Consider the following 19,966-nt stretch of genomic DNA (forward strand, 5'->3'; position numbering starts at 1 on the left):
ATTGCATTTTTAAAAGAACAGCTTTCAAAGCAAATAAAGTCAGTGAGAAGCATGAGATGTAATTGGACATCGTTGCAGCACACCACACTGCAATTCAAGAAATTCCCCAACTCAGCCAATATTACCCAGTAATTAAAAATATCAATCACTTCTGCATTCCTTTGTCATGCAGGGACAGGTTGAAACTTTAGATACCTATATTCCTAGAGGTATAAACCACAATACCCGTGGTAATTTTGTCTTGTTTGAGTTTCCATGGAGACAGTGTTTATGGTATTGCAGTGTTATCAGGGAAAAAAATGAGTTATAAATAATAAAGAGGCTAATGTTGTTTCCCTTGGTCTTGCTGAACAGCTTCAGGCACTGAGACAGATGAATTGGATAGAAATGGAAGACAGCAGCTGTAACACCAATTCTTATTATCAGCTGCGCTTTATTACTGGAAAGCCCATATTACTGCTAAAGCTTCATAATGTGATGGTGCCAAATTACCTTTTATTAACTATTATAACCGCTAAAGATCTAGCTTCCTTAGAAATAATTGGCTATGCTATTTTCACTCTAGTAATTTGCAGAATTCTAACTTGTGTTTTCAAAAAGATTCAACCTCAGTTCGCATTTTGCTCATCTAGTCTCCATATTTCAACCAGAAACGGATTTTGGGGTTTTTATACCTCCTATTCTGGATTCCCATCAGCATTACAGAATATCACTCTTACAACTACTTTACTTTTGATAAGCAAAACTCCATGTAAATATGTATTACCCCAGAGCTAGGCAACTATCCCTTGTAACATAAATGGGCCACTTGGTAGGGGCAGTGCTTTTTACCCATTTCTGTCATGTTATTTAGTAAAAACAAGTGGGCCTAAGCTATTGCACACTGAAATGCTCGTACATAATTGACCTAGCTGTCAGAATCTCATGGCTCTCTGTCAGCACTTTCTGTGCTCTGTAAATTTGAGAACTGGTGCAATAGAAATTGCTCCTGTGAGATGTTTGGTACCGTCAAGCCCTGCTGATGTCATGGGTAATTGAAAGCACTCCACACTTCACAGGAGGCCTTCAGGACCATGTTCACATGGAGGACTTAATCACTTAAAGGAGGAGGTAGGCACCCATGTCATAAATAAGCTGAGCTACTTGCCACCTAGCTTTCATTTAATGCAGAGGGAATCTATAGGAAGAAGTTTCAGCATTGTAGGACCCAGTCCAGACAAAACAGGCGAGACGAAAGGACTGTATCCCTCCTTCCCCACTGCTTTAGCATCTTATTATACCTTTATAATTCTCCTCATATTATCAACACTTCTACTTGCAGTGTGAGGCCCAGAATAAAAGCCCTTCTGCATTTTAGAAAAGAGATTTTAAGACCAGTCTCACATCTCTTACAAGGGTTTCTTAATGGCTGCTTTTAATTGCTGGTGTGAACGAGGTTTCTCTTGAGATCTAACAAAGCTAGCCCTCTTTGTAAAAATGCTTCAATATTCTTTGTACTGAAGAGACAAGGGCAACTTCATCTGCTTATTAGAACATTCACCCCTGCAATTACAGTGAATGAAATTAATGTAGTCCCTATGTCCACATGGATAGCCATGTTCTCCAAGTTTGGATCCCGTTTTGAACTTTGCAATTCAGTCTCATCACCAATTAGTAATAGCAACACTCCCTATGAAATGGATGTCCTATTTTGGTGTTTTTTCACTTGTACTAGCCAGGAGCAAAGTCTTCAGAGAAGCTTTATAATGAACAGGAATAGAAAAAATTCACAAAGGAAACCCCTGCCTAAGCCTATGCTGACAATTGTTGCTTCATGTTTGTGAGCTGCTTCTCTCTTTAAAAAAAAAATTGTTTTCAAACTGAATGCCTCATGGACAGCATTATTTTTTATCTGTCGTCTATATTTACTTTCAAACTCTTGATCTAAACAATACTGTCTAAGGACTCCGCCAGTTAATTATGGACTGTGAAAGAAAACTGATTCAGTTTGTGTATCATAAAAAATGTTGAGAGAGGCTTAAGTGCATAAAGGATTTCCTCGCAGGGTCTGTAGCTGATGGCGTGCAATAGACTCCAGTGATTAAAGTTACTTTCAGGGTAAAACAAAAAGCAAAAGGAGAAAGAGATTCTCATCCTGTTGGCAATCACTTTCCATGAGAAAGCCAACAAAAGAGACATAACACTTCAGGATGTGCAAGTGCAAGACAAGAAGAACATCAGCACAAAAGCAGCAGCAGAAAAGCGCTGCCACAGCAGCTTCGGCATGCCCGGGTGACAGCTCGCACAGCTGCAAGGGAAAGGCAGCCAGCAGTATTACAGGGTAAGGGCTGCAGAGTTGCAAAGGGAAGCCCCTGGGCATCGCAAAGGTTCAGGCACTTGAGGCACTGCAAAACAGTTTAAAACATTCAGGGGAAAAATATGCCTGATGCTCAGAAGGGGACCTGACAGCAGCATTTCTGTTGGCAGTGAGTATGCTTTATTTGCATCACTACTTGATGTGACTGGTACCTGACTTGTGAACTCCTTACTAGCTTTCCCATGGTTGACTGAAATTCCCTAGCAAAAATTTACAGGCGGCACTGATGCAAGCAAGGTCTGTACCAAGTTACAGTGATTCATTTGGATTGCAGTGGCACACAGGGGCTTCCTAGCAGGATCAGAACTCCTTACAAGTATGCATTGAACAAGACTATAAGCCAGAAACTCATCCAACACAAAGAAAAAGACATACATTTAGGTCCATAGCTAAGTTATCAAAAGATCAGCTTTAGAACTGTAAGCTATTAATATATGTGGTCTTTCCTTCCCATACGTAAAAATTAAATGTAGTGTTCCTAAATTGCATTTGCAAATATTTGCATGCACATGCACAACTTCCTGAATTAGTCAACTTCATGTTTCTTCAGAGCTAAGCTAGAAGCTTGTGTTTGAAATGTTGATGCAGTGAATGTGAAAAAATTTATTAACTGCGTGGCATTAATGTACCTGACTACAATGATCACAAGTTTTTCTAACACCTCCTGAAATCAATGGGTTGTTGCAGTTCTTCTTTTGCCTTTAGCAAAACCCCAGCTATAGCAGTGAGAGGTCTCTGCCTTTGCAATGTAGTGATTCCATTTCATTGCTCATAGCAAATTAAAAATATTTTTATGAATGTTATTTAAAGTAGAAAATCAATACTGATTCAGCCTCTTGGCCTCTTTGGTGAATTGTCAGGATTATTTTGGAGGATTATTACATTGGCAGGAGTGCCTAGAAAATCTATCAAAAATATGAACAAAGCTTTCTCACCACAATTTATTTTTCAAATAGATGCCAGATTTGTGCTCTTGTGGCCATATCCAGATGCCTAAATTTGGAAGTGAAAGCTCTGCACATCCTGCAGCTTCTGCAGGAGGAAAAGGGAGGTAAGAAGTACCTTTTTTTTTTTTTCTTTTTTAGGAAGTCAAGGCAGCCTGCTACCAGCAATGCCTCAATATAGATTTAAGAGTTGAAAAGAGCGTCATCATCATAAGACAGACTGGTTTCATCAACAAAATATACATATTTCTGCTATTCAGAACTGTAGGATTCCAGTTCCCCTTTTAGCACCCAGGCGGTGAGCCTGGACAGGCCTTTCACTATGTGGATCCTGAGATGCCCTATGCCTCTTTCTAAAAGAAATAAGTGGCAGATGATAGGCTTTTCCCCATGGCCTAGAAGGAGCTTTCCAGTGACTTTGCCATCCCCATCAAACTAGCATTTTTTTATTAGGCTTACTGCCACACCTGTGATGTAGGGCTCGTGGAGGAGATTGGAAAGCAGTCTATAATGTCATCAGATTAAATGTACTACCACATCTTTTAGGCAGATGACAGACACTCTTTCTGCAATCAGTAACATCTATTTTTGCATGTATTTTTACTTACTAAAGGTCATAAAAGCTCAAGAAGATAGAGTTAAAATTTCTGAAACATTTAAAGTTAGTTCATTCAAATAAAACAGAAAAATAGTCCTTTTAGAAGGGAAAGAAAAGCTATTTTATATCTTTAAAGTAAATATATTTTCTTTCAACAGTGTGGAAAAGCAGTGTAGGTCAATGACAGTTGTAATTATGTAAATTATTTCTATAGCATATAATATTTGGAACTCACTATCTGAATGAAAGAGGGAAAATTCAACTTCTTTCTCCAACAGTAGAGCTAACATACTCTTATCTAGACTGTTAGTGGTATCTTGGAGCCCTCTAGCTCACAGTTCTTTTGTGATATTTTGAGATCTATTACAGCACTGTTAATTGTGTTTTGAAACATTGATTTTTAGGAAAGAGATGGAGTGTACAACACTAGAAAGCATTTGAGCCTTGGCAAAAATATACTGCATATACTGGAAATGACGTCAAGATTGACTTGTACTTGTACCCCATGGGGAAAGCATAAACACTTGTTAATTATAGAGGAAGCTAACCACCAAGGTAGCTGGGGACACAAATTCATATTTCCAAACAAAGAATACTAAACATTCGCTTACACAACCCTGCTAGAGAAAGGGCTGTGCAAGTATCTCTGCATTAACTGAGTTACTGCTCCAGGGCAAAAGAACCCGGCAGCAGTCCAGCACCACTCAGAGATGCAGGAATGAGAAAGGCTGATGGAGCAGCAAAGAGTAACCTTGTCTTCTCATGGCCAGCCTCTTCACTACCCTTTGCACTACCACAGAGAGACCACACTGCCACATCCCGGCTCTGCCAGCAGACTCATGAGGTGCTGAGGTTTCCTGTAGCCCTTGTATCTCTTACTGTCCTCTCCAGTAAGAGGATAGTCAAAGTGAACTGGGGTGGGCAAGAAAAGTTTTTCAATAAGCTTTAATCTGTGGTTGTGGGAGGACTAGGTAATTGATTCAGCACTGCTTACCCAGCGAGTGCTGTTGTCTCCATGTTAGGCAGACTACTCCCTTTGGGCAGCTTGGCTCCCAGTCCTTCTTCCCCTGCTAATATCCATGAAAAATCCTGGGGCCATTGCAAGCCCTAAGGGCTATGTCCATAGCATGGCCTCAAGCACCCATCCCATTTGTTAGCATGCTCATATGCTGACAAAGGTTTAACCTGTGCCAGCTAGCTCCCACCCAGACCAGGCACCCAAGCAGCCTTCACAGGAGACCAAGGACCCAGCAGAGCTCATACCCACGTTGTACCTGGCAAACCATATGGATGAGGCCACTGTGTTTTGGAGGAGAGGACAGCTTAGCTCATGAGCACAAGCTGTGCCCTGCCATTGGCAGAGAAAGGCCCAACCTCATTATTTTTGCTACCACAGACACAGAGGCATCAGAAGGGTGAATCTGGGCTCCACATCAGAAAAAGCAGCAATAGCAACATCTACCTCCACCTCTGCTCATTACTTCAGAGCTGCTGGAAACACTGAAAAAGTAGACACGAATCCAATTTCTATTCAAGCAGAGCAATAAAAAGTAAAATCATCGCTTCCAGTGCTGTCCTCTGCATATGCAGGGTTTTTTTCCACAGGATTTTTACTTGTAGCAGGAAACTTGTAAGAATACAAAGCAGCTTGTCTGATCGCTGCTGAAATGCCGGTTTTAGTGACAATCTATATGGCTATGTTAGAGGCAGTAGATAGAAGAGACTCTGCTGTGCCTCTTTGATCATAATTGGAATATAAATAACTGTTTGTTCTAGTCAAAGACATTCTGCACAGTGGACATAAATTCAGATCAGAAAAATAGTAGGCTTTGAATGTACAAGGAACAAATGCTTGCCTAGTACTTCTAGAACAGTAGAAGAAGAGATTGAAATCAAACTCTGTGACAAATTATTCTGTGGTGTTGGCTGTATATGCTAAGTGAAAATATGGGAGGAGGTAGAGCTCTTGGGTTCAATGCACAGATGTCTTTGTATAGTTATTTGTTTTCTTATTTACATTATTCACAAAGGATTGTAGTGCATAAGACTAGTGCAGCTAGGTAGAAAAAAAGCTTTGCTGCATTAACACATAGCTTAGCATGGACAGGAGTGAGTCTGATGAATTGGGCGAGTGAAAACCCATTGCACTAGCTTATAGTGAGGCTGGTATGGTGGAATGGGCAAACCCCACATTGCATTAGCTTGAGATAACACCTTGGAAAACTAGATCAGTGAAATTCACCTGGTTTAGCATGTATGTTCAGAATGAGCCAGGCAGGGCAGCTGAGTTTAGGCAGCAAGAGATGCATTCCCCAGTTCCCAGTTTTTATTAAACCAAAAATACACCTGTATTCCTATTGATTGAAAAAGGAGGTGGGGGAGTAGGGACAGAAGAGAGAGCTGAAGAAGGGAATGAGGGAAATAAATAAAGGTCAAAGACTAAAGCGAAAGGTTTTCAGAAGCTCATACAGATGGAGAGGATGCAAGGAAGGTTTACCCTCAGTCCATCTGATAAATGATATCTTGAAAAGAAAACGTGACAGGAGTGGAAAGATTATGAGTCAAAATCCAAGGGCACTGTTAATAATTCATTTCATTGCCCTGTGTTTTGTTTTCAAAATTGCAAACCCGTCTCTTAACCTTCACTTTGACAGAATAAAGCAAACTGATTCCTTTTATCCCTAAGTCTCATCTATTAAAAAAGCCAACTCTGAATGAGACAAAAAGCAAAAAGGTCCCCCATTCTTTTGAGCAGTGAGTTGAACAGAGGGAATAGGCAAACTCACAGAGGGCCTTTCATTCAGCAAGCATTGGGAAAGCCTAGAAAACTGGGGCACACATTTCACACTCCTCTACAAAGGCCTGTTTGGGTCTGGGAACACTGACATTCATGCTGTCAAATCCCTTTTGGCAGCTGATAACTAACACAGACATGAAGAGCCGCATAACATCTATGAACCCCAGAATTAAACATTCTCAATACCCATCAGAAACAGAACATATTTTCTGAGCTACGGCCAGATACAACTGAGAAAAGCCCAGCTAATTGCAAGCATCTGCAGGAAAAAAGGCCACAAATCACCCATCTAGTTTGCATACACCTATCACCAGTATCATCTGTATGTATCTTTCAGTAGGAGGCATATACCAGCTCCCCACCGTTACTTCTTACATCAACATAATTCAGTGTCGGTTCAGTTCCCTTTCAAACCACAAGTGACTGCTTGCTAAGAGTACAGAGACAACAACATGGCTCTTAATAACAAAATGCTATATAAATAAATAATGAGAAATAAGTCAAGGGAAAATTAGTGATACGTTCTACTGACATTAAGGAGAAGCTGTAATGGACAGCATCACCTTTTCAGTACAGCATATCTTAAGTATCCAGTAAGATTCTCAGGTGAACTTGACATATTGTATTGGGTTTACATGGCAAGGTGTTGGTAGTGGGGGGGTGCAGGGGTGGCCTCTACAAGAAAAGACCAGGAGGTGCACCTGTGTTGGACACAGCTAGTTCTAGCCAGCTATAAGGTGGACCTGCTGCAGGACACAGCTGAGCCAATCAGCAATGCTGGTGGCACCTCTGCGATAAGGTATTTAGGAAAGGGTAAAAAATGCTGCACAGCAGCTGTGAGAACAAGGAGTGAGAAAAAATGGGGGAGAAACAGCCCTGCAGACACCAAGGTCAGTGAAGAAGGAGGGGCAGGAGGTGCTCCAGGCACTGTAGCAGGGATTCCCCTGCAGCCCATGGACATGACCATGGTGAGGCAGGCTGTCCCCTTGCAGCCCATGGAGGCCCACGGTGGAGCAGATATCCACCTGCAGCCCGGGGAGGACCCCACACCAGAGGAGGTGGATGTGCCCTGAAGGAAGCTGCAGCCTGTGGATAGCCCATGCTGGGGCAGGTTTTCTGGCAAGACCTGTGGCTCATGGGGGACCCATGCTGAAGCAATGTATTTCTGAAGGACTGCATCCCATGGAAAGGACCCATGCTGGAGCAGTTCTAGAAGAGCTGCAGCCTGTGGGAAGGACCCACATTGGAGCAGTTCATGAAGGAGTGTACCCCATGGGAGGGACCCCACACTGGAGCAGGGGAACAACATGAAGCAGAAGGAGCAGCAGAGACAAAGTGCTATGAATTGACCACAACTCCCTTTCCACTGTGCCACTCAGGGAGAAGGAAGTAGAAGAGTCGGAAATGAAGGAGTGAAGTTGAGCCTGGGAAGAAGTGGGAGGAGGAGGTTTTAGTTTTGTTTTGTTTCTCACTATCCTACTCACTATCCTACTCACTATCCATTTTTAGCTGGCATTAAATTAAATTAATCTTCCCCAAGTCGAGTCTGTTTTGCCTGTGACTAATTGGTAAGTGATCTCCCTATCTTTATCTCGACCTACGAACTTTTTTGTCTTATTTTCTCCCCCTGTCCTGTTGAGGAGGGGTAGTGAGAGAGCAGCTGGGTGGGCATCTGGCAGCCAGCCAAGGCGAAATCCACCACACATTTCTAATATAAGAATACAAAAGAAAAAAAAAATTAAATTGCAAAAATATTGGCTAAGTCATAATTTAAAACTTGGTACCAACACGAAAAATCTGTGAACTTATACTACAGCACAACAGTGACTTGGTTCTCCAAGTTAATTCTGACTATGCTCTTTAGACAGTCCAACAGAGTCATTCATTCTTTGGGATATCAGACAGGGAAATGAGTTTAGGATTAGATTAAGCACCCACCAGAAGTCACTACTGTTGTACACAAATAGATCTAGAAATATATTTTCTTGATCCTAAAAGTGGCTTAACGATAAAGCCTCAGAAATTGCAGCTGTGGGCAGGGGTGGTCATTATTTCCCCTCTCTGTTAAAGTAATGATGAGAGTGCTATGAAAGCTGGGAGCATTGCCCACAAGGACTTTGCTTTCAAGTGAACTTCATAGGTTCAGGGAGTTTGAACTAATCATAACAATAGATGCATTAATTGGAGCACTTGTCAAAAGTAACATTTTTAGTGCATGATGATGTCTTCATTAATCATGATGATGCTATGTGTATGATAGCCAAAGTGGAAAGAAAAGCTGAAAAAGCCAGATTGCAATTACTTCAACCTGCCCGCAGAAGGGAAGAGCTTGAGAATTTGGGCTTTATACTTTCCCATTTGCAGGATAGTAAGAAATACAGGACTATGTCCTAATTTTAGGTGTGCTTTTTGAGCTCCTGCTACTATTGTCTTTGGCAAGCACTCTTCCAAAGTTACACGGTGCACCTCTGCCTACTTATTCTTACTTGGTAGTAATACAGAAGGCAACTGAGTTAAAATTAATTTGAGTTTTTACACATAAGAGAGGCTGAGTCTTTTCTTCCTCCAGCAGAAATATGATTAAGTTTTTCTATTTCACTTTGTCCTACAAACAGGAAATATCCATAAATTATAGCAGCATAAAAGCTTGGCCTTTTCACATCCTGATCAAGCAGCCATTTGAAGAATGTTCTTCGTTACTTCAGCCCATTGAAGAGATGCTCTGCTTTTCCCAATGGGTCCTTTGACTCTTCAAACTCATTCTTTAAGTTTAGTTGCTTACTTAATATGACATTGATATTTTCATTTATCTCATTTGTGGTAAGTGAAAGGTTTTGTCAATAGGGGTTTGGCACATCTTAAAGTTTCAGTAAGACTTCTTTTCCTTTTTAATGAAATCATTTCCTAATAGTCTTTTTATAGTGTCACGTTGAGCTGACAAGAAATTGTTTCTTTTCAAGGTTCCAGAGACTTTTCCCAAGGTAGCTACAACTCAATCAACACAGCAAATAATCTTGCAAAATATTTTTGAAATTTTAAAGGGCTAGAGGTCTCAGTAGCTCCTTGCTATGATGTTAAGAGGTGACTCAGAACCTGTAGCTGGAGTGTGCCAGATTTAATTATAAAAGAGCTTAATGCAAGTCAACAAAATTCTCTTAAAGTTTAACTTGTTCCAATATGCTTTGTACAAAGTATTGCAACAGAAACATACAATCTCTTCAAAAGGCTTGAGAAGGAACTTGCCTGCTAGAGTGAGGAGGAACCATGTTACTTATAGGGAAACAGATGCAGCTGTAGAAAAAGGGAGGTGATTAGCTTGTGCATTCAGCATTATCATGGAAAAGGTTGCCAACTGGTGCTATCTGACAGCCCTGTGAGAGTGAACACCAGCATGGAAGCTACTGATGATTCTACCGGGAGCACTGGAGGCCTGCCCATGGTGACCTTGGGCACAGCTGCAATGGCCCATGGCTTTCAGGGGGAAGGGTCATACCATATGCATCTACACCAGCCAGATGGACTGTCCCAAGGCAAAGACCAGAGGGGACCAAAGGGACCAGGAGAAGAGGGTGCTCTGTCTGGCACACCAGGTAATGGATGGCTTCCTCGCATACCCCAAACTGTCTTTTCATGTCATACATTGTCACCTTAAAGACATTGTCACTGAACAGTGTCAGTGTAGCCAAACGGATTTACTAAAAGATTTTATGATTTATTTAACATCATATCCTCACAGAAAACGTTCGCTTGTCATCCTCCTTCAAGATACTTTGTAGTACTTTACTGAATAGTAAGGCATGGAAGCACTCCTACCTCAGTTACCTGGGCATCAAATTGAGGCATAGAAAGACCTAATGATCTTAAACACAGGAATCTGTTTAGGATCTTACCTATTTCATGTGCCAGTGCCCTAATGCATGCCCCATCCTTCCAGCCACACTGGAGCCATTTCTCTGTATATGAGCAGATGCAGCTTTGCCTTTGTCCTTTGCAGGAACCTAAATCTAGAGCCAGCCATGGAAGAGGCCTAGAAGCCTAGGGGATAATTAATTTGTATAAGTTTATGGCCCTAACAAGATGTTTCACCAGGCATAAGTTATTGCAGCATGCAATTCTAGTCTTTATTTACAGAGTTTGAACCTAGTGATGATTTTGGCACATTGTACTAGTCCAGCTCTCATTTAAGGACTCCTCCTCTGCTAGGGAAAAACCTTATGGAGAAAATTTCCCAGCTTCTTATGAAATAAATGAGCTTTCTCCTGGAGGCAAGAGAAGAAGAAAAAGAAAGTATCTTGACATTTTTGTAAATACATATTCATTAACAAATTAAATTAAACTCAGACTATGCAACTTGTGGGCAAATAATCTTAGGTCTCAAAATCAAAGGATGCCTTTGAAATTTTGGTGTTATATGTCAGAAGTTGAGCACCCACCACATCCCAAGCAGTGCCAGAAAACACAGGGAAGGCTGGCACAGGGAAGGCTGGTCCCACTGCTCCCATCACCTCCTAGCTCTCATCACACAAAGGCAAGGTGAGTTCAGAAGCTGCTACTCAAAATGGAGAATGTCCAAGACACCTATTTGTTCTGGGGGATGATGAGGAAGCTGGAGAGGGTTGGAGGGTTGTGATGGGTTGTTTGGTTTTTGTTGGGGTTATTTTGGTTTTTTTTTCCCCCTGGGGAAATAGATGGAAATTGAGGTGCCCCAGGACAGAGTCCCCACATCAAGGTCTGGTAGCGGTTAGATGTAAATGACAGGCCAAATCACCATTTTATCGCCCTATTTTGTTTAAGATTAAACAGAAGCTATCGTCAGATCTTTATTGTGATATAAACACATGCCTCAGCTGATCTGACAGATGGTACTGCTTGAGCATAGCAGTTAAACTGGCTGTGCTTATACGAGTACTCATACATGGCAAATGGTCTTTTGCATTCTTCCAACACACACAGACTGTTTCTTCTTTAATAAACTCACATGCTAAAATAAAATGGATGTCAGTTTGCTGTCTGGATTTTCCATATAATCAAATTTGGGCATAATGGCAAGTGCTTTTCCACTCAAGATAACTGAGCTATCTTCATGTACTCTTTGTAACAGCTCACAGAAACAGACAAGATTATTTTTGAGAGATGTTAGTTCATATTCTGAGAAAATGGCTTGGTGAGATGTTTTAACAAATTGGAAGACTTTGTACATTTTGGCTACTGAGTCTGTTAGTTAGGAGAACAGGAACAATCTGTTTCACTGTGTCCCTACATTCTCATTAGTGGCCAGATGCTTCCCAGAGATGTACCCAGGCAGTTCTCATTGAAACCAATGGGGGCTTCCTGTGGCCAGGGGTAGATGTTCTTCCATTTTAGAAATGGTAGACTGAGGGAGAGGGAGCCATATCTGAGTATGCCAGGCCTTGCATGGGAAGAGTCCTAGTCCACGCTATATTAGTTCAAAGGCACAGAATTAGACAGAGTTGTCTAATTTGTTCTGGATTTGCTCGAATGTTGGGAATGCCTCAAAGAGATACACATACTACTTATGTACTTGTCCCCAGAACAGTTGGCTGCTTTCATCATTATTTAATTGAAGCAAAAGCATCACTAACCCAAAGAAAGAGAGTGAAGCAAAAAATAACAGGAGAAAAGTCACATCCTTTCTTTTTGGGTGTAGAGCAGGGAATGTTGCTACTTTCCATCTGTATTCCTACTCCTTTCCAGTGAAGATGCAAAAATAAAACAGAAAGAAAGAAAAGAAAGGGAGGCATTTGTGAGGGATCACCAGTGGGCAGGACTGGCTGCCTGAGCACCACAGTAGTGAAGCTTAGTCTGTTCTCAAGCAGTGAAGTTTTCTCACTCTTATTTTAACACTTTTTGCAATCTCTCAAGACTTCCTTCTTTTTGATGCAGCAGAGGTAGGATTTAATCATACGAATCCACTAACTCATTTGCCTTTCACAGAGGGATTATTTCCCAAGTATTTCTCTCTTGCTACAGTCTTTACTGCTCCCAAACATGAGGCAGATTCTTACCACCATGGTTACCTGCCCTTTCCCTAAGAGTGCAGAGTTTTCTGAGGTCACCTGGCTGTATGTTCAGATGCATTTTTGGCCATTATTTCTGATAATGTGAAGTATCTTTTTCAGTGGAGATCAATAAATAACACAGCCACTTCCAGATCTGCATTGATAGCTACCCTTTTCAAAAAAGGCCACCTTCCTCCTTTTATGTTAAGGGAAGGGAGACCCAAAGTCTCCAAGCAGAAAAAGAGGTGGCAGACATCTTAGAAGGCGGCAGTTCTCAGAAGATACCAATAAATTTGCCTTCTGCCTAGGCTGAACAAAGAAAATATTATGAACATCAATAAAAAATGAGAGTCGATAACAAGCATCTGTTTAGAAATATGAAAAATTATCTCATACATGCAACAAAAAGAGCAAGAGGGAACGGCTGGAGAAGGAGACCATATAAATGTCATTCATGTGGAAACCAGGAGTTGCAGCAAAATGCTTACCGTCCCCCAAATTATTTGCTTTGGGATGAACTGTAGAAAGGCATCTTGGAATCTGTTGTGAAATCTAGCCTAAATGTTCAATAAAAAAAAAGAATGTGGATTAAGACACACAAATCATTTCCATTTAGCCACCTACTTACCAGGGGAAAAAAAGGTGAGAAAAAATATGTTTGTAAGCAGCAGAAACAGTAGAGTTTGGATCAGTTGCCTGGTTTCTTATGATTTGCACCTTACAAGGGGGGTACTATGTGATTCTTTACTGTATAACAAAAGATGAGCAATCTTTCTCTCTATAATAGCACTGATAGGGTCTGTTCCCCTCCTCCTACAGACTACAGAATTGCATGAAATTTGCAGGAATGTAGCATATTTGCATTTTCCAATTTTTTTCTATGTGGTTGAAATCTGCAAAAAATGATCAAGAGTTACTCAGGCACTGACAGGTGCACAAGCATGTGCATATGTGTGGGTATGGCATGTAACCTTATAGGCTTTATTTCCTTATGAAGTCAAAGCTAAAAATTTGTTGTCTTTAAAAATTAAGTTAAGCTAACCTGAAAATAGATGGATAATCAAAATCTAGCTGTAATTTTTTTTGTCCTGTAAACTGCTGCTTTGTGATCTGCCTGGAGTCAAGTTGGAAGTTCTGATTAGATTTTGCTCTGTGAGAGAAAACAGGAGTCAAGAAAAGTTAAAAGCAAGAGAGTGAGCCCTGAATAGCAGGCGGATTCAGACCATCTGGTTAGCAGGAGCTGCTCTACTGTGTGCAGATGAATATGGTCCTTTGAATTCTGATATAGAAAAAATGGTTACAGGCTGCAAGGTATCACTTCCTGCTTTTGAAGAATCATGGGATTTATATTATCCATTAGATCAAGACACAGCCTAAGGAGTGGTCTCTAGAGAAATCAGAGGGAAAACAAAAGAACTGAAATATCTCTCTGAAAATCACACTAGCAATGCAAATGTCAGAGGTGATTTTTTTCCACACAATTCATCCAAACAATATATCTTTATGGTAAGGATTCTCAAGATAATGACTCTATTTAGTAAGTAATTTAGCAAGTATTCCTGTGCTCTCTGTAATGTTGTTACACTAGCCATAAATGTTTGAATGTTAATTAGTTCTGTGGTGTTTCGCTTCTTTATAACATCTACATCTGATTCTGTCTAATGTTTTCTGGGAAAACAGAAAGAATGATTAAAAAATCCTGTTTCTATGCAACCAACATAGAGGTATTTGTAAAGAAATACACAGGCAGCTGCAGAGAATGTGTTTCGATAAACCCATTATGCGATGCCCAGAGACTGCCTTTGGAAGCAGAGCACCGGGTAGTGGAGAACTTAAACTGCCCAACCATAGTAAGGTATCTCCTTAAAGCTCTTTCAAAACGTGGCAGGAATATAAACATCAGTGTGACAGCAGGAAGATACAGTACATAAACAAGGAATTTAAAAGAAAGAGGTGACTCATCTTGATGCCTTTGGAATTATACTAAGAGTAATCTGTCTTCCAAACCTGAATAGAATAGTCAACTTTTAAAACCTAGAGGCCTTTTGTGAATGTGAGATCTGTCGCCCATCAGATACAGCTTTCAGTGGACCATGCCAAATGAAATCCAACATGTCATTTCCTAAAGGAATGAGAAATAATGCAATCTATTGCAATGTAATATAAAGCAATACACAGGAAAAATACTAAACAAGCTGGGAGATGATGTCCTTCACCACATGCTCTAGAAAAAATCTCATGTACTATGCAGGATGAAAAACCTATTTCCTGTAACTCGTCTTCTTCATTAAATGCATTCACACCTTGTCTCCAGACTTTCCTCCCAAAGGCCTGGCACCACAACCCTTAATCATGTGTACAGGGTAGCAAGGTTTCTAGATGAACATAATGCATGCAGCCCTTTTTCAGTGGGATGACTGATCACTAAGCAAGGTATTTCAGGCAAAGTTAAACATGTTACAAACAAATAGCAGTTCTCATTGTGAGAGAAGTAAAGAAAACAGAATACAACCACGTGTTTAATGTGAATATATCCATAGTCCGACAGCACCATTATTTTACATTACTGAAAAAATGCCTGGGCTTAGCAGGTTATGAACTGGATCACTTTGCTTGTGGCTGTACATCAAAGGAATTCTTCTGTTTCAATAGTAGTTCTTACAGTGGCCAGATATCTCTCTGAACAGTGAAAAACTAGGTGCTTTGCCACAATGTCAAGAGTCTAAGTGTTAATGCTGCCACAAGTGCTAGCAGCTTCCTTGGACTTTGTTTACAGTCACAAGAAATTCAGGGTAACAGACCGTTGAACATAAAAATATATGGAGATAATTTACCTTAGCAGAAAGAGGGAGAGAGAAGTAAGCAGTGGGCATGGCTGTGAAAAGCAGTTTCCCCTGGCAGGTTCAGAACCTGCCCTGGCTGTAAGACACTGCTGCTCCAAAAACCCTGGAGAGGGGATCCAGCCTTCTGCCTTCCTGTTTGCCAGGTCTGCATCCTTGAAACGATTCCACCAGGGATCTTCTGAGCCAGAAAGCACTCATTAAGGAGTGTTTAAAGACCTGGAGATTAAACAAATGTTGTTTAACTAAAATGTTGAAGCAATTTTGATAAGAAATGCTGCTAAAATAGTGCTTAGAGTTGTCCCAGACTGAGAAGCGATTAGCATACTTGTACTAAAAGACAGGTATACTTCCGATAATTCTCTTCCCTGCTTATTATTATAGCTGAGTACCACTTGTACTGGAATTAAAAGTGCACTCACTCTTCCTCATTGACTCATCTAAGTGCCTCAAAATTTATTTGGATGTGTGGTTAGCATCAGTGTTCCAGATCTGGGAGTATTTGAACAAGGCAAACTTGACAAACAGCATTCTGGAGAAATATATATATAAAACAAAAAGTGAAGGAAAACAAAAAAAAAGCTTTTCTTAAAAATGGGAAGTTTCACTCATTTGTTTTGGTTGCATCTGGGATTAACTCGTGGCTCTCATTATCACTGAAGTTATTCTAACAGTCTGGCTTTTATGTCAGCTACAGAGTGGGTGCACACCTGGAGGGAAAAGAGAGAGCATGATTCTCATCAGTGCTCACTAATGGGAATGATCACACTTTACAAGCACACTGTGAAGATGAAAGGTCATTCAAACTTTTGACTTTGAGGTCTTTAATCCAAGCTGGGTAGTATGTGAGTTGGATCAGCATTCAATGCAGCTTCCTCTCATCCTGCTATCTTTAATTCACACCCAGCATGCGTTGCCATCTGGAGACATCCTGCCTTCACATGCTGGACCCAGAGCAGGTATGGAAGCTTTCCCCAGTGAAGAAGTAGGGTTGGAACTGCAGCAATGTAAACCTCCAGCCAAATGAACAGGACTTACTTAAAGGGACTGCCTTGGAAAGAGAAGAGAGGTAACCTCCATAATCTCCTTAGCTGTGGTCACAGATGAGCTGGAGGTAATCCCACCTCCTTCTGGAGAACTATGAGAAACAGTCCTGGTTCTTCAGCTGGTTCCTAAAACTGCCTCCAGCAAGTTTCATCCTTTGTCAAAGATGTTCCGCTCCTTCTGCCTGCACTGTCTTCTTCCCACCCACTCACAATCAGACACCTCTGCTCTACAAGTTCGAGGAGCACATCTGCATAACCAAACCTCTCCTCAGTATTAGAGAGTCAAGCAGTGGAATGCAGTCAGTGCCTTTACTTGTCAGGACGTTGTGCCCTGTGAGCAATCGAAGTTTTCTGATATTTCAAGAAAGACTAATGCAAAGGGGGTGCAAGGGTGGAGCAAACAAGGTCCAAAAGGAGGACAAATTTGGAAAAAAAAGAGAAAAAGTTGAAGAAAAAGAAAGCTTAGGTCCCGACCTTGGTGGTCAGAAAAGGACACTTACCTTAAAACTTGCCTTTCAGCTACATCTGCTACTGTGCATTCCCCAGACAAGGACTATACATTACGTCTTTCGTGTTATGTGCCTACGAAACACTAGCATAGGAAAACACATCTAAGCCCTGATGCACACGGTGCTGTAAGGCCTTCATCCAAATCTATGCCTCTGAACATACATAGAAATGTTCACAGACAGAAATCCCTGGGACTATCAAAAGCCTTGGGTGAAGCTGTTTCTTGTGTAAGTTTGTTAAAAGAAAAAAAATCTTTATTAATTTAATCATTGAGACTTAAACTGCTTGATCTTCATCTTGTCTGAATAAACACAAGAAAATGAAGGGAGGCAGAAACCAAAGTGCAAATCAAAACCTAACCTGGCCAAGTACAGGGTTAGGTAATGAAGATGTCGTGTATTGTAATCAACACCCCAAACTGCATGAAATTCCCAGTTGTTGGTTTGAAAACCAGTGTATGTATTTTTAACAACAGCATAAGTGGTTGATAATAAAACACAATAGACTGGTTTGTAAATCTTGCTCCTTTCTAGTTGACCATGGAGAATTAAAAGGCATGGGACACGCTCACTTGCCTACTGACTGCATGACCTATAAAGTGAATTCTTCTGTGTACAAATTCTGTAGAGGCACAAGAGACAACTGCTGAAAGGAAAACTGAAAGAGTATTCACTTATTGTTGGCAGCATGCATTAAAAAACAAGAATTTGAAGAGTCTAGAAAAGAAGTGTTGCCTTGTGCAACTGATGGTGTGAACTGTGAAGTTATCGTTCCTTTACTCATCTATTTAATGTCATGTATGGTCTGGGAACATGAGAGAGGCTTATGTCTAACACTGAGCTACCACTCAAGTTGCAGCAAATAATGGAACTGGTTTCAGCACATACTTACCTACCTCCCCTTGTGATTTTCAGTGACTGGCATTGCTAAACAATTCCCATTCAAACTTCACATTTTCCCATGCAAAAGAGGGTGCAAAGACTGACAAAGTCCCAACAGTTACTGGAAAAGATCACTCTAGTCATTTATTTGTGGTGTGAGATCCCATTTGCAGCTGAGCCAGCAAGGATTTTCCTGCCTATGAAAGCGCTTGCATTTCCTTTTGCAAACCACATGTTCAGAGTGTTAAACCCATGCTTTTCTGAGCATGCATTTGGCAAAAATTATTTGTCAAAAACGTAATTAACTTCTGACCTGATGGAGTCAGCATCTTACAGAGAAAAAAAAAAATCAGCATACCTACAAAGGAGACATAAAAATGGTCTAATATAGTTTATCTGGTAAAAATTAAACCACCTAGAAGACTTGGCTTAGAAGATCCACTTAAGAGAAGTTTGGATAACACCTGTTCCATCTTCATAAATCAAATAAAAATTATGGGCAACGTTATGCAGTTAATGAAGAGCTGGAGATTATGACAAAGTACACATTCTGAGTGCACACTAGGAACGCAACCTATAAGCTGCTAAATACTGCCTAGAAAAGCTGTCTTGCCCTGTATCCTCATTTTTCAGGAAATTCTTCATGTGCTATAATAGTCACAAAGATAAGTAATACTAAAACTTCACTAAACTAGGTTTCATAGTAGGCTTTTTGAGCACCTTACCATCGCGGTTTACAACCTGGTCATGAGCAACTAATTTCCCAGAGGATAACAGCCACAGAATTTCTCAGAAAAGTTTGGATAGCCATAAAAAGGAGATTCCAGTAACATCAGAACCCCAAAAAATGGCATCCCATATCACAGAACAAATCTTTCCCCATAAAAAGACTGATTCAAAGCATAGTTGTCTAAATGAGAACCTGACTTATGTCAAAAGCCTATTTCAACCCTGCAGACTTTAAATGTAGAAATTAAAATGTATAGAACTCTTGCACAGTTTTTGTTGCTGGAGTAGTTTTTCCCTAGAGTAAGAATGAAAAGGAAACCACAGTACTTCAAAGAGACAATGAAAGCCAAAATTGACGTAAGTGACTTCAGGGCTTTTGCAGATTTTCAACTAGCATCAGTAATAAAAATGATATATACATCTACTGTTGTTCGTGCAAAGGCAAAATGAGGTTTTAATATAATGAATGTTAATGCTGGCAGATAATGAAGAAATCAAGCTCATAAAGTGGCCATAATGGCAGTGAAAATGTAGGAAACCTCCCAGATAGTGGGATGGCATGGCTTGACAAGAGAATGTTACCTGGCCACTGGCACCAGTTAGCCATAGGGATCACACAGCCATAAGAGAATTAACAACAAGTATATAAACTTCTTTTGATCATGATGTAAGCTGAAATAATAACTTATCTATGGTTTTATTAATTGCTACTCCCTTTGTTCTATGCTATGTAAATGTAAAAATCAAACATTGTTCAAATACTTTTGTCAACATTCTTCTAATAACTTAGCAGTTGGCTGGTATCACTGCTTGACAAAAGAGAATTAGCTTATTATTTAGAAATCAGTTATAAACCTCATCTCCAGTCGGACCACTCTATTTCCTGGCAAGATAAGAGGGAGGCCAAAGGAACCTAAAAACTAGAGGAACTGGATACCACTCTTCCTGTGGATGAATGATGACAAATGCAGCCTGTTGGGGTAAGTCAGAGGACTTCTGTGGATCTGAAATGAATTGTCTAGTTCTGGAGCACCTGGCACCTGTGCATGCTGTGGTTTTCACTGTTGTGTAGGTGAGAACCAAACGCAACACAAGATCTGTGCTTTATTTTTATCCTGTTCTGTGCCCATCTATTTTGTTCCCAGCTTCTGCCTCCATGATGTTCATTTTAAGTGCTGTACACCATACATTTCTTAAAACTAAATAAATACAAAGGAAGATTGCTTTGTCTCTCTGGTGACTTCT

The sequence above is a fragment of the Pelecanus crispus genome, chromosome 1, assembly GCF_030463565.1.
Source record: "Pelecanus crispus isolate bPelCri1 chromosome 1, bPelCri1.pri, whole genome shotgun sequence".
NCBI classification, from domain to species: Eukaryota; Metazoa; Chordata; class Aves; order Pelecaniformes; family Pelecanidae; genus Pelecanus; species Pelecanus crispus.